The sequence below is a fragment of the Furipterus horrens genome, unplaced genomic scaffold (assembly GCF_987537825.1).
Source record: "Furipterus horrens unplaced genomic scaffold, mFurHor1.1.pri manual_scaffold_3, whole genome shotgun sequence".
Taxonomy (NCBI): Eukaryota; Metazoa; Chordata; class Mammalia; order Chiroptera; family Furipteridae; genus Furipterus; species Furipterus horrens.
The window spans coordinates 138,227,529-138,241,447 of NW_028327173.1; the positions used below are offsets into that span (position 1 = coordinate 138,227,529).

General features: G+C 43.3%; 1 pseudogene; it reads right to left on the minus strand.

Annotated features, from left to right (window-relative positions):
• LOC150016103 (maestro heat-like repeat-containing protein family member 7) overlaps positions 1–5,377 on the minus strand; it is a 39,742-nt pseudogene extending 34,365 nt beyond the window's left edge.
• Positions 5,378–13,919: the final 8,542 nt, after the last annotated feature.

The window sequence follows — 13,919 nt, forward strand, 5'->3', positions numbered from 1 at the left end:
GAGTAGAAAGATATAATATACCTAGGGGCCGACAGTCCCTTCTCTCCTCACCAACTGGGCTTCTCTAATCCTTACTCTCCCAGCAGCCAGACTGGGCTCCCCCTACCCTAACCCTTCAATGGCACCCCAGTTCACTGAGCATAAAGTCAGCATCCTTGTCAGCGCCTTCAAGGCCCTGCCAGGTCAGCCTCCCTGACCCCACCCCCAGCCTTACTGTCGCTGCTCTCCCTCACTCACCATGCTCTGGCCACACTGGCCAGACAAGCTTCCAGGCTCAGGGCCTTTGCACAAGGCAGTTTCCTCTACCTGGACCAATTCACTGCCACATCCCCTTGCCCAGGTCCCACACCTGTCCTTCAGGTCTAAGCTTGCCTGCCTCTCCTCAAAGAGGCCTCCCCTGACCTTTGGGTTAATGGGGGTCCCACTGTGATCCTCTTGTGCATCAGCTTACTCTCTTTTTTCAACCATTATCACAATTTATAATTAAACTCTCATTTGTTGTAGTAGATACTTGCTATTTTGTCAGCCCCAGGTTTGCTCATCTTTCCTTTGGTAAAAGAATTCCTGCCTTCCCTGTGGGTTACCCATTCCATATAGTTAGATGAAGCTGAATCCTTCAAGCCCTACCTATCCCCCTCTTCAAATAGGCACGGGCCTGCAACCCAAGCTTGGCCAATAAAAAGAGTCCTGTGCCCACAGCCACAGTGACTGGTCCAGGGATGGGCTCTTGGGTGAGCAGGGCAATAGAGCTCTTTATTTAAGAAAGTGTGTCTTCTCCTTCTGAGGACCTATGAGAGCCTAGAACTTCAGGGCCCTCTTGGCCACCAGAGGCTGCTGGAGCATTAAGCCAAGAGAAAGAAGCAGAGACATCCCAATAGTAGTAAATACAGCCAGCACCAAGACCTTGGCTTCTAAGTACCATTCTCCACTAAAAGGAACAAGGCTCCTTGGGCTGATTCTAGGACTTGGGCAGGAAAAATAGAAGATGAGCTAGAAGACAAGGAAGAGACATTTTGAAACGGACAACAAGAGAACTCAAGCAACAATGAGGCTATGTCAAAGGGCACAAAAGCTTGCTTGAAGAGGAGTCCACTGGTCAAACTGGGGAAAGTTTCGGTATCACAATAAATAATGGCAGCAACACATGATACAGTCCATTGAATAAACTAGGAAGCCACAACTCCATACTAATATAAACAAGTAAATGAATAAGTAGAAAGTTTGATGAGGAATGGGGTATTTACACAGTTTCAGATAACCTCCTCACACAAGATTTATTACGAAGGGGTAAATACTGACTTCACAGTGGTGAACTTGGCAGCAACCATCTCACTCACGTGACCGAAGTGAGCATCATCAGTAACGGAACAAGCCAAAATCACACACCACCAGGTGGGACGCCATGAGAAAAGGCTAGCTCCCCTTCCATGCTCTTCCTGCCAAAGGCGCATGACACGGAGGTGATCATGGGGAAGCATCAGACAAACCCCAACTTGGGTACAACTTACAAAACAGCTGGCCTGTAATCTTCAAATGTATCAAGAACATGAAAGTCCGGAGATCCAATGTGGCTTCAGCTACCCTTGACTCCTCAGAGGCCCCCTGCAGCCATAGCCAGCAAGGGCTTGCAGGACCTGAAGCACAAGTGGAAGGGGTAGCCCAGGCTGCAGCCATGGACGGGGTGGCCAAGTACACCCAGAAAACCATCCACAAGACTGCTAGCCAAGCCTCTGACACTTTCTCAGGGTTGAAAGGAAAAAAATAGGCTTCCTGAGGTGACAAAAGGGGAGCCATGGGTGACTCCCCTCTAGGCCCTGAGCTCTGCTCAGCTGCTGCCCCCTTGGCCTGACAGCTCATTGAAGCACATGTTCAGAAAGAAAAAAAGAACATGAAAGTCAAGGAAAGGCTGAGGTGAGGACTGAGGAAACAAAACAAACTAGACAAAAAAGTGCAGTGAGTTATTCTGCACTGGATCTTTTTCTTCCAGAAAAAATTACCGGGACAATCAGTGACATTTGAATGGGGTCTGCGAATTAGATGGTAACAGTGTATTAACATTGATTTCATGATTTTGATGGTTAACCTTTGTTCTTTTTTGTAAGAAATAAAAAACAAAATTCAGGGATGTGGGACATCACTTGGCCATTTAATCAAATTATTCACAGACAAAAAATTTTATACTGTGCTTTCAATTCTTCTTCAAGTTTTCATTGTTTTAACATGTTTTAAAGGAATGAAAGAGAACTAGAGGCAATCTTTTTCAGACAAAAAATGATAAAAGTTTACCATCAGCAGAATTCACTAAAGGAAATTCTAAAGTATGCTCTTCAAGCCATAGGAAATCAATGTCAGATGGAAGGTCTGAGATGCAATAAGCAATGAAATAAAAGAAAGATTAATATTTGGGTAACTATAAGAACATTAACTACATAAAATAATAATGATGTTATAGGATTAAGAAAATAATGAATATGCATTACCAGGACAGCATATAAATTAGGGGGAAGGAATTAAGTGGGGTTACTGTGTTTTGATCACAAAGGACCACATATTTATATGAAAAGTCCAAAACAGGTAAATTTATACAGAGAGTAGATTAGTGGTTGCCTAGAACTGGGGGACAGTGGGTTTGGGATGATATCTAAGAGGTTTGGGGGTTTCTTGGGGGGTGGGGGGTGTTGATGAAAATGTTCTACAGTTGATTGTGGTGATAGTTGCACAATTCTGTGTGTATTTTAGTACCATTAAATTATACACTTAAAGTGGGGAAATTTTATGATATCTAAATTATAACTCAATAAAGTTGTATTTTAAAAAGTTCAACATAAAGAAACAAAATTTCTCTATACCATCAAGCATCATCAGTACAAAAGAGGAATTGTATTAAAAAATAAGATATGATTCATGCAAGCAATAAAAACTATAAAGTACATAGGAATTAACCTATCGAAAAATACAATAGATCTTGAGGGAGAATTTTTCAGTTCTAGTAAAAGCTATATCCTATATAAAGGAAAACTTCAATAGATGGATAAATTAATAGCATTCCAATACAAATGCCAGCAAGATTTTTCTGAAGACCTAGACAAACATATTCTAAAATATATATGGACCCTTCCCGGTGTGACTCAGTGGATAGAGCATCGGCCTGCAAACCAAAAGGTCGCCAGTTTGATTCCAGTCAGAGTACATGCCTGGGTTGCACACCAGGTTCCCGTTTGGGGGCATGAGAGAGGTAACCACACATTGATGTTTCTCTCCCTCTCTTTCTCCCTCCCTTCCTTTCTCTCTAAAAATAAATAAATAAAATCTTTTAAAAAGTAAAATAAAATGTATATGGAAGAATGAGGGCTTTCTAATAGACATCAGAGCATGGTTTGGTTGCTGTTATCCTCAGAATAATTTTGAGACATTTTAAAGAGATTCTTACCCTACCAGATATGAATATATATTTGCAAAGCCATGGTAACTTTTTAATTGCAATATAGTATTGGTCCACAAACAAAACATAAATATTTGGAGATCTAAATAATTGAGAGATCCTTACAACATCAAAAACAGGAGATTCATTTCCAAAACACCTGTATATCAGAAGTGAGTGAAGGTTCCAGATAGGACCCCAAGGCCTTGCTCAGGTGGGGAACCTCAAACGCTCTATAATAGAGGTGAGCTGAGCCTAGAGCCTGCCTCCTCCATTGATCTGGAAAGCCAGGTCTGAAATTTATCAAAAAAGAAAGAGGCATACATTTTGAAAGGAAGGTATAGTTAGTTGACTTGTAATCTGGACATAATAAAGGTATTATCATATGAATGATGTTAGAGTTAAGGAGACTGAAGTTCAGAGAGATTAAATAGCTTGTCCCAAATCCCTCAACAAGCAGAGGCTGAGCACTGAATCTCTTGTGCATAATTAATATATTGCATGTTATCCACTGATTGATGTTCCCTTTCTTCCCCTCTCCTCTCCCCTCCCTGCCCCACAAGTCTAAATACAAGTTTCTTCTAGGACAGTGCCCTCTCTAGGGCTGTCACCCCTGCCACACTCACGTTCAGGGACACTTTGGAAGGCTCTGGTGTCCTTGTCTGTGGTGTTGTGGGTGGGGAACAACAGTGGGAACTGGCCCACCTCAGCACCGGCCATCTTGCTCAAGCTCTGCTGATCTTCCTCCAGGGGCACAGTGTGGATGGTGTTGTCCTCCACCTCGGCACCGGCCATCTTGCTCAAGCTCTGCTGATCTCCCTCCAGGGGCACAGTGTGGATGGTGTTGTCCTCAGAATAATCGTGCTGGCTGCTCAGTGTCAGGGTGGACATGTCCCTGAAGATGAGGCTGGAGCCCAGATTCAGAGTCTCGCTGGAGCCCAGACTCAGAGTCTCCTTGGAGCCTAGTATCAAGGTCATGTATGAGGGTGGAGAAAAGGCGGAATTGGGTCCATAGGTGCTGGAGTGCAGGCTAATATCATCATTGGAGCCAGGACTCAGGGCCAAGCATGAGGCCTGAGTGACGGTCATGTTCAAATCAGACTTCACATTGCTATTTGAAGCCACATTGATGGTTCCCTTGGAACTCGCGTTCCAGGCTGTACCAAAGGCTCCTTTCAAAACAGACCCTGAGGTGTTATGTGAAACCAAAGTGATGGTCTCGTTGGTGTTTGGGATTGGGGTCCCACAGGAACCTGGAGCCACATTCAGGTCCAGCTTGGAGGTAGCTCTTGAGCCCACACTGAGCAGGTCATTGGAGCTGGTATCCAGAGAACAGTTTGAGGCTTGAGTAAGGCGGCCTTTTGAGCTTGGCCTGGAGATACATGAGCCCAGAGCTAGGGCTTCTCTTGAATAGGACCTTATAAGTGGATCTGATTCAGGCCTGGGAAGATTGGAGTTACTCTGACCCAAATCAAAAATTGTGCTTGAGTGGCAGTTGAAGGCCTCCTCAGAATTCAGCCCCGAGGAGTTGTTCCAGCTCAGACACTGGGCCTCAGTAGAGCCAGGGCTCAGAACAAGGTTTGAGGCTGAACACGGGGGCCCCTGTGAGCTGGGCCTTGAGATGTGATTCCTATCCAGGCCCAGAGCTTCACCAGAGTGGGAAGTGGTGATCTGGAGGGAGGCTGGAGCCATGGCCTCACTGTCAACAGGCCTGGGGCTGTTATCAGACACCAGGCCAGGGGCTGGCTCAGAGACAGGACTCGGAATTAGATTAAGGTCTGGAAGAAGAGCCAAGCCAGGATTCCCGGGTGGATTCAAGATAGGAACAAGGTCTGTATCTGGGTTTGGTCCAGAGATGGTGCCAGAGCCTAAACCTAGGGCCCCGGTGGAGTTGAGACTCGGTGTCATCTTTGGTTCTTCATCGAGGGCCACACTGGCCCTTGGACTCAGAGCCATGTCTGGTCTAGACGTTCCTCAATGCCACTGCCCCTTTCTCTCAAATAGCTGACCGTTACACTCTCTGCAGTGTTCCTGAGAGAAAAGGCAATGCCTCACTTGTTAAAATTTCTCCATGGATCCCCACTATCTTTCAAATGAGGCCCTGTGTGACTTACAGGGACCTCCATGACCACGCCCAGCCCACTTTTCCAGCCCCACCCTACACAACAAAATATTCATCACCCTTTATTCCAATGACTCCATTAGTAGGCCAGCCCCTGCTGGGCAGAGCTCCACCCTGGCAAGAGCTGCATATCTTAGTCCTTGGGGCATCCACAACACCTAGCACTGTGCCAAGTGCATGGTAGGAAGTCCATAAATGAGGAACCTCTCCCACATTAAGTAGAAAAAGGGAAGGAGGAGCTTCCTTGTGAGTCACTCCACTTCCAACCAACCCGTAACTTGCTAGGACTGTGGCCTAGACTCCCAAAGCAGACTTAGCAGAGCTGCCCACCGTCCCTAACGGTTTGCCTATTCTGGGTGGGGCTGGCTACGTAGAGGACAAGCTGGGGCAATCATTAAAAACACAGCCCGCCTCAACCCAGCAATCTGACTGCTGGCTGACCTCCCTAATCCCCGCCCCCTCACTATCCTGCCCAACACCTAGACCACAGCTCGCCTGCATGCGTGGTGCTCTTAGTCGGGAATGGGTCCCTGGGAGGAGACACAGGAGGAGATAAGTCAGGTGAAGAGTGGCTTTTTCAATACTTACTGAGCAAAGTCTACAAGTCAGGTGTACACATACAGAGTCCCAAAGTGAGATATTATTGCTGCATTATACACTTAAGGAAGTGGAGCTCAAATAGAGGAAGGTCACCCACTCCACTGACCTTCAGGGCAGCCAAGACCATCTCTTTATGCCAACTGTCTGCCTACCCTCCATAACTTCCCATTGTCTTCAGGACAACATTCTCAACCCTTAGCAACACCCAAAGCACCATTCTGTGTGTGGCCCCAACTCTCTTTTCACCCTTCTTGACCCTCCATACTCCCTTCCCAACTCCATTCCACCATTCCTCAGTTCCTTTGAGCTTTTTCAAAGAGCCAGTCTCCTAGGTTAGATCTGGGCCTTCCACATTTGGGCACCCCTTTCTCCAGCCTTCTGCCCTGCCTAACACCTACAGCTCCACCACTTCAGATTTCAGCTCAAATATTAAAAGCCTTCAGGTCCCCCACATAAGCGAGGTCCACTTGTAAGTTCCCAAGGCATCTGGTCCACTTCCCTTTTCTTGGCACATAATATCTGGTTTCTCCACTAGACAATAAGATCCACGAGACTCTAGCACAGCACCTGGCACAAGTCAAATGTTCCATAAGTAAGCTTGTTGTTTCATCTTTTTATCTCGTCTCCATTTCCTCACCCATTCTTTCACTAGCTGATTTCATCACTTACTCATTTACTATTCGCTCATGCACTTATTTACTAAATCACTTACTCCACAAACTTTGCTGTGCATCTTTACAGCTTGGCTTTGGAAAGGCCGTAGATTTGGAGTCACGTTATCCCAGGTTCAAGTCCCAGCTCATCCTCTCACTAGTGTTAGTGAATTTGGGTAAGAGACTTTCCCCCTCTGACCCTCATCCTCCTCATTGCTAATACGGAAGACAAAGCCTGCTACCCAGGGTTGTTGCACACAAATAGCCCTCCTACTGCTTTCTATAAATCATTGCCATTTGCTCTATTTCTCTCTGCCAGGCACTGTGGGCAGAGGGGAATAAGGCCCATTGTGCATTGGGAAAAGTAAGGCAGAGCACAGTGGGAGCTGCTTTCATTCCAAGCAAGCAGCTTCACGTCCTGCCTCAGAAGTAGGAAATGTTCACTCACCATTGGCACCAGAAGCAATTTTACCCTGAAGCTAATGAAATCGAAAATTCCAGGGCTCCTTGCTTGATAAGTCCCTTTACAAAGGAACTATACTTAATGTTGCATCCACAAATTTGTCTCCTTTTCCTTAAAGAGGAGCCTCAAAACTATGAAAAGCTTCAGGCTCCAGAAAACCCTGGATCTTCCCTTCATCACCCCTTCCACCTGCGCACACAAGGGCACACACACACATGCATGCATACACATGCCATAGTTATCAAAGAGAGGCATTTTCAACCTGGAAAAAAATATGAATCAGGTCAAGCCTCTGAAGCAGTGCATAAGATTTTGGAAAGCCTAACTGGTCTGGGCTATCCAAGAGAGTAATCTACGCCCTTCTGACACAGCAGAGGCACAGTCACGGGCAGAAAGCCGCAGGTCCCAGCCCTGACTGACCCTCCCTCTTTCATGAGAAAAAAGCAGATCTCCCCCAACTTTCTCCTGTTCCTTTGATTCTCCTTTATTCTGCAACAGAAAAGTCACACTTCAGAGCTGACTACAATGACTGACGCAGCCCACATCACCCTCTGCTAAAGGGTCATTGTGCTTTGGGAAGTGATGGTTCTTGAGGGGTTTGGGTGGGACCCAGAGGAACTAAAGGAACTCACTACTGTCTTGACAGGCACATGCTATATTTTGGCCTTTGCCCTGAAGCCCCAGGGCCCCAGGGCCCCAAATGGGGAGGGCAGAGGATGGCCATGGAACAGCTAGTCTTATCCAAGACTGAGAAAATCATGGACTGATTCCCGTCATGTCTTCTCCACCTCAGTGAACCCTTCCAGCCCCCTGCTGGTGCTTTCAGGAAAATGAAATCAGTGGATCTTCCAGTTCCTCACTGAGAACACGTTTATCAGATGAAGGGGCCTGGAATGTGTAAGGCACTCATGTGAGTGTGTGTGCACATGCACATGTGCCAGTGCACACATACATCTGGCATTAGGACATTTCAGACCTAGGAAACCCAAACCACAACTTGCTATCCTTTCCCCAAACGGGACCCTCCTATTTTCTTCCATTATAAGGAACTGGTTCCACTATCCAAGCCAGAAACAGTATCATCCTTGACAATTCTTCCTCACTTGCTGCATCACATTTTAGCCAAGTTCTGCTCATTCTGGCTCCAAAAAAAGCTCCTAAATATCATGCCACATCTCCATCACCACTCCCAGACCCTAATGAAACTCTCTTGCCTTGGGGCTCAGTTTTAGAATTGCCCTCTTGACAATGGTCCCTGAATCTAAGGACTGCACCCAATAAACCATTTTCCAAACTGAGCCACAAAATCTTCTTAAAATTGCATTCAACACAAATTGGTAGTTACAAAATAGTCATAGGAAGTAAAGTATAGCATAAGGAATACAGTCAATGATATTGCAATAACTCTGTATGGTGTCAGTGGGACCCTGGAAATACGGAGGGGAACACTATGAAAAGTATATGGTTGTCCAATCCATAAACTGCATACCTGAAACCAACACAAAATAAAATTTAAATTAAAAATTACATTTAACAGTGTGGCACTGGTCTAAGGGTAGACATATAGACAAGTGGAATAAAACTGAGAGCCTAGAAATAAATCCACACATTTATAGTCAATTGATTTTTTATAAGAATGCTGACTCCAGTCAATGGGGAAAGAATAGTCTCCTCAACAAATGGTGATGAGACAAATGGATATTGACATCAAAAAGAATGAGATTTGACCCCTTACCTCACACTGCATACAGAAATTAACTCCAAATAAACTAAAGACCTAAGTGTAAGAACTAAAATTATAAAACTCTCAGGAGGAAACATGGGAGTAAATCACATGACTTTGGATTTGGTAATAGTTCCTTAGATATGATACCCAAAGCACAGGCAACAGAAGGAAAAATAGATTGGACATCATTAATATCAAAAACTTGCGCATCAAAAGACACTCTCAACTGGCCTGAAAACCAAAAGGTCACCAGTTCGGTTCCCCATCAGGGCAAATGCCTGGGTTGTGGGCCAGGTCCCAGTTTGGGGTGCACAAGAGGCAACCACACACTGATGTTTCTCTCCCTCTCTTTCTCCATCCCTTTCTCTCTCTCTCAAAATAAATAAATAAAATCTTTTTAAAAAGAAAAATACTTTTAAGAAGAGAAATATCTATAGAATAGAGAAAATATTTGTAAATCATATATCTCACAAGAGTTTAGAATCCAGAATATATAAAGAACTCACCACTTGGCGTGGTGAATACACAATACAATATACAGCTGATGCATATAGAATTATACACCTGAAACCTATATGATTTTATTGACCAATGTCACCCCAATAAATTCAATAAATAAAAATATAGAGAGAAAACTAAAAATTAAAAAACTCTAACAACTTAACAACAAAAAGACAAACAACCCAATTTTTATATCAGCGAATGACTTAAACAGGACACTTCTCCAAAGGAAGTGTGTGTGTGGGGGGGTATATATATACACACACGCACACACATACACATACACTTGAAAAATAGTCCGTCTGGAAAAAGTCCAGCCATGGTTAAAGAACAAGAAAGGTTTGTGCAACATCAATGTAAGCTGGTAGCCAAGGCGAGTGGACAGGAATACACATGTGTAAATGATGATGACTGCACTGCACTAGTCAGTGAAGGTGGTAGCCACCGCTGAGTGAGCATGTGTGCTGCGTGGCTGTCACATCCAAAGTGACTGAGCGACTAGAGCATGAATCTGCATCGGTTCTGCATTCAGCTTGAACACGCCTCCGAAGAAACTGTTCGCATGACTCAGAAGGCTGCGGCTATGAGCAACAGGTGATTGCAGCTTCATGAGGACGATGTGCTTGCTCATTCATCACATCTTGTGCAGAGTTCTTGGTGAAACATCAAATCACCCAGGTGACTCGGCCCCCCTACAGCCCAGGTTTGGTACTTCTGGCTTTCCCCAAAACTAAAACCAATGAGTTTCAGGAAAATACCACAGGGCAGCTGATGGTGATTGGGAGAACTGTGTGAGGTCCCAAGGTGCCTACTTTGAAGGGAACTGGGGCATCATTGTCCTATGTACAATGTCTCTTGTAACCTGTAGCTTCTTCAATAAATGTCTCTACTTTTCATATTACATGGCTGGATATCTTCTGGACAGACCATATATATAAAATATTTTTAAAATATTTTATATGTATATAAATGTGTGTATATATATATATATATATATATAAATAACCAACAAGCACATGAAAAGATGCTCAACATCATTAGTCATTAAGGAAATGCAAATCAAAACCAAAAAGAGATACTACTTCACACCATTAGGATGGTTATAATTTTTTAATGGAAAATTACAAGTGTTGGCAAGGATGTATAGTAATTGGAGCCCTCAAATTGGATGTGGGAAGTTGGAATCCCACTGCTTGTGGGAATGTAAAATCATGTAACCTCTGTAAAAACCAACTGGGTAATTCTTCAAGAAGTTAAGCATAGAATTATCATACAATCCAGCAATTCTACTCTTATGTATATACTCAAAAGAATTGAAAATTGGTGTTCCAACAAAAACTTGTACACACATGTTCATAGCAGCACTATTAACAACAGCCAAAGGTAGAGATACCCCTAATGTTTGTCAGCTGGTGAATGGATAAACAAAAATGGTATATCCACACAACGGAATTTTATTCAGCCATACAAAAGAATTAAATACATGCTAAACATAAACTTTGAAAGTGTGCTAAGTGAAAGAAGCCAGACACAAAAGGTCACATATTGGATGCTTCCATTTATATAAAATAACTAGAATAATCAAATCTAGAGATGCTGAAAGCACATTAAAGCAGACAAAAAAGTTGCCAGGGCAGAGAAAGGAGGGACTGGGAAGTGATGCTTAATGGGTACACAGTTTCCTTTTGGACTGACAAAAAATATCCTGGAACTAGGTAGTGGTGTTACCCAACATTGTGAAGGTACTAAATGTTACTAACAATACATTTTATGCTAAGTGTATTGTATCACAATTTTTAAATGCTTGTAACAGACAACAGGGGATAGACCCACTTTTCCCTACTCCTGCCTCCTAAATACAACTAAATACCCTGAAAAAAGCTCAACAGACAAGTCAGTGAACTAGCTAGAAACCTCAGGACTTAAGGGATGACATGAGAGTGAGTGCTCCCAGGTTTTCTTTTTATCTCCCATAAAACCCCGACTGAGCACCAGAGAGGCCTGCAACACAGTTCTGCCAAGAATGCTTACAAACGCACACACACATGCGCACAGAGAGAGAAAAAGGAGAAGAAAAGCTTGCTTTCTGACCAAAAGATCAGGAAAGGAGAAGTCCAATAGAGGGGAAGTCCCAGTGAGGTGCCCAAATCCCTACTCTTCATCTACATCTAGGCCGTGACAGACCAATCCAACTTCAGTGTCAGTGTTAGCAGAGCCCTGCATCTCTGGGCCCTCTACCCAGTGGCAGAGAACTTGCCAGGTCCCACAGTTCCTGGATCTCCAAGGACAACATATGTCCCAGGGAAGCACCGTCTGCCCCTACAGGCAGCCCCAGCAGTGCCAGAGGAACAAAGCAGACCAAGGTTGACTCCCTGCTGAAACAGAAGATTAAAGTAGGGTCAAGAGACTTTTGATGTCCAGAGCACCAAAGATACAATCAAAAATCACTCATCATACCAAAAAATAGGAAAATCTTATCTTAAGAAAAGATAATCAACTAACGCCAACACTGAGATGAATCAGAAGTACAGAATTTCTGAGCATTATTAAAACATATAAAAATACAAAATCTCAATCAATACATAAAGTTATTAAAAATACAATAACTGGAATTAAAGTAGAAGTTATTGTAAAGGCACAATAACTAAAAAAGAATTTTTAACTCACTAGATGAGCTCAATAGCAGAGTAGAGATGACAGACAATAAATCAATGAACTTGATGAACAGATCAATAAATTTACTTAATTTCACTGACAAAGAGAAAACAGGCTGAAAAAAATACAGACTCAGAGATATGTAGGAGGAAATTATATATATATATAATCATTTTTATCATGAGAATTCCAGATGGAGAAGAGAAAGAATGCTGAAAAAAAAATTTCTAAGAAATAGTAGCTGAAAATAAACCAAATTTAGTGAAAGATATAAACATACAGATTCAGGAAGCTGAGAAAATCCAAAATGGGATAAACCCAAAGAAATCCATTTCAAAACATCATGATTAAACTTCTGAAAACTAAAAGAAAAAGAAGAGAAATAAAAAAAATCTTCAGAGAAGCCAGAGAACATTACCTCTAAGAGAACATCCCTTTGAATGGCAGTGGATTTCTTATGTGAAACCACGAGGCCAAAGAGAAGTGCTATACATTTTTCAGCTGCTGAAAGAAAAGAACCGCCAACTACAGATTTTCTGTCAAGACTCTTTCAGGAATTAAGTGGAAATATTGATATTCTCAAATAAAGGAAAAATGCTTGTAAATCCAACTACACCATTTCCCTCTCGGACCTCCTCTGTGACTTCTCATAGGCTTTCAGACTCTGGGGTCGGGGTATAGTTTATATATTTTTTTAAAAGACAGATTGCTGGACCTTGCTCTCAGAAACTCTACTTTGTAGCTCTGAAGGGGCCCAGGAATCAGCCTTTTTGGCAAGCTCTTCCCTACCTCCTCTCCCCAAAGTGATGATCACATAGCTGGTGGATGGACACCCTGATCTGCTGTCTGATATGTGTATTTCCTTTACCAGTAAGCTCTGCCCACATGCCTCACCCCTCCATCTCTTCAGCGACATCCATCCCCTTCCCTGGTGCAATCCTTGAGTCACTCTCAATTAAGTTGCATCCCGTGCTCAAGCCATTCACAATTTCTCCCAGTGCCTCAAGTGCATTGACCAACCTTTTGACTTGGGGACTTTGCAAATACTCTTCTTTCTTCCTATAAACTTACCCAAGGCTACCCAACTAAACTTCCATCACCTCCCCTGGCTAACATATAGTCACGTATTAGATGCCAGCTTAAGAATCTCTTTCTTCAAGGAGTCTTCCTGAGACCCTCAAATGTGGGTGAGGAACCTTCCTCACATGAGCAACTCTTTTATCAGAGAATTGCTCTGTTTATTTACTTGTACATATACGTCTCCATCTAGAAAATGAGCTTAGTGAGTGTCTAGCTGTCTAGTTACCCTTGTTTTCCCAGCACATGACATAGTGCCTAGCACGCAGGGGAAGTTCAGAAAATATTCATAAAATAAAAAATTGAATGAATGAATGAATGACAACTCTTCAACGTAAGTGTCATTAACCTTATTTACTGGCATATTAATTCAGACTGTTCACAGATATAAAGTGATTTTTGCAAAGTCCCCAGCAAGTGGCAGAGGCAGGATTCAAGCCCAGGTCCTCTACACTCAGGTTTCCCTACAATATTTCAGAGATTCTCCAAGCATGAATCACTGAGTGAATCTACGTCTTCCCAGTTCTCATTCTCTAAACCCTCTGCCACTATTAGGCCTCTATCCTAAAAGGAAGAGATCAATGAAAGCAACAAAAGTCTCCCAATGCTTATAATACACAAACCCCAGGCTTTGGAATTAGATAGACCTGAATTCAAAACCTGCCCTGTCTCCCACCAGCTGTGTTAGCCTGGGCACGTAG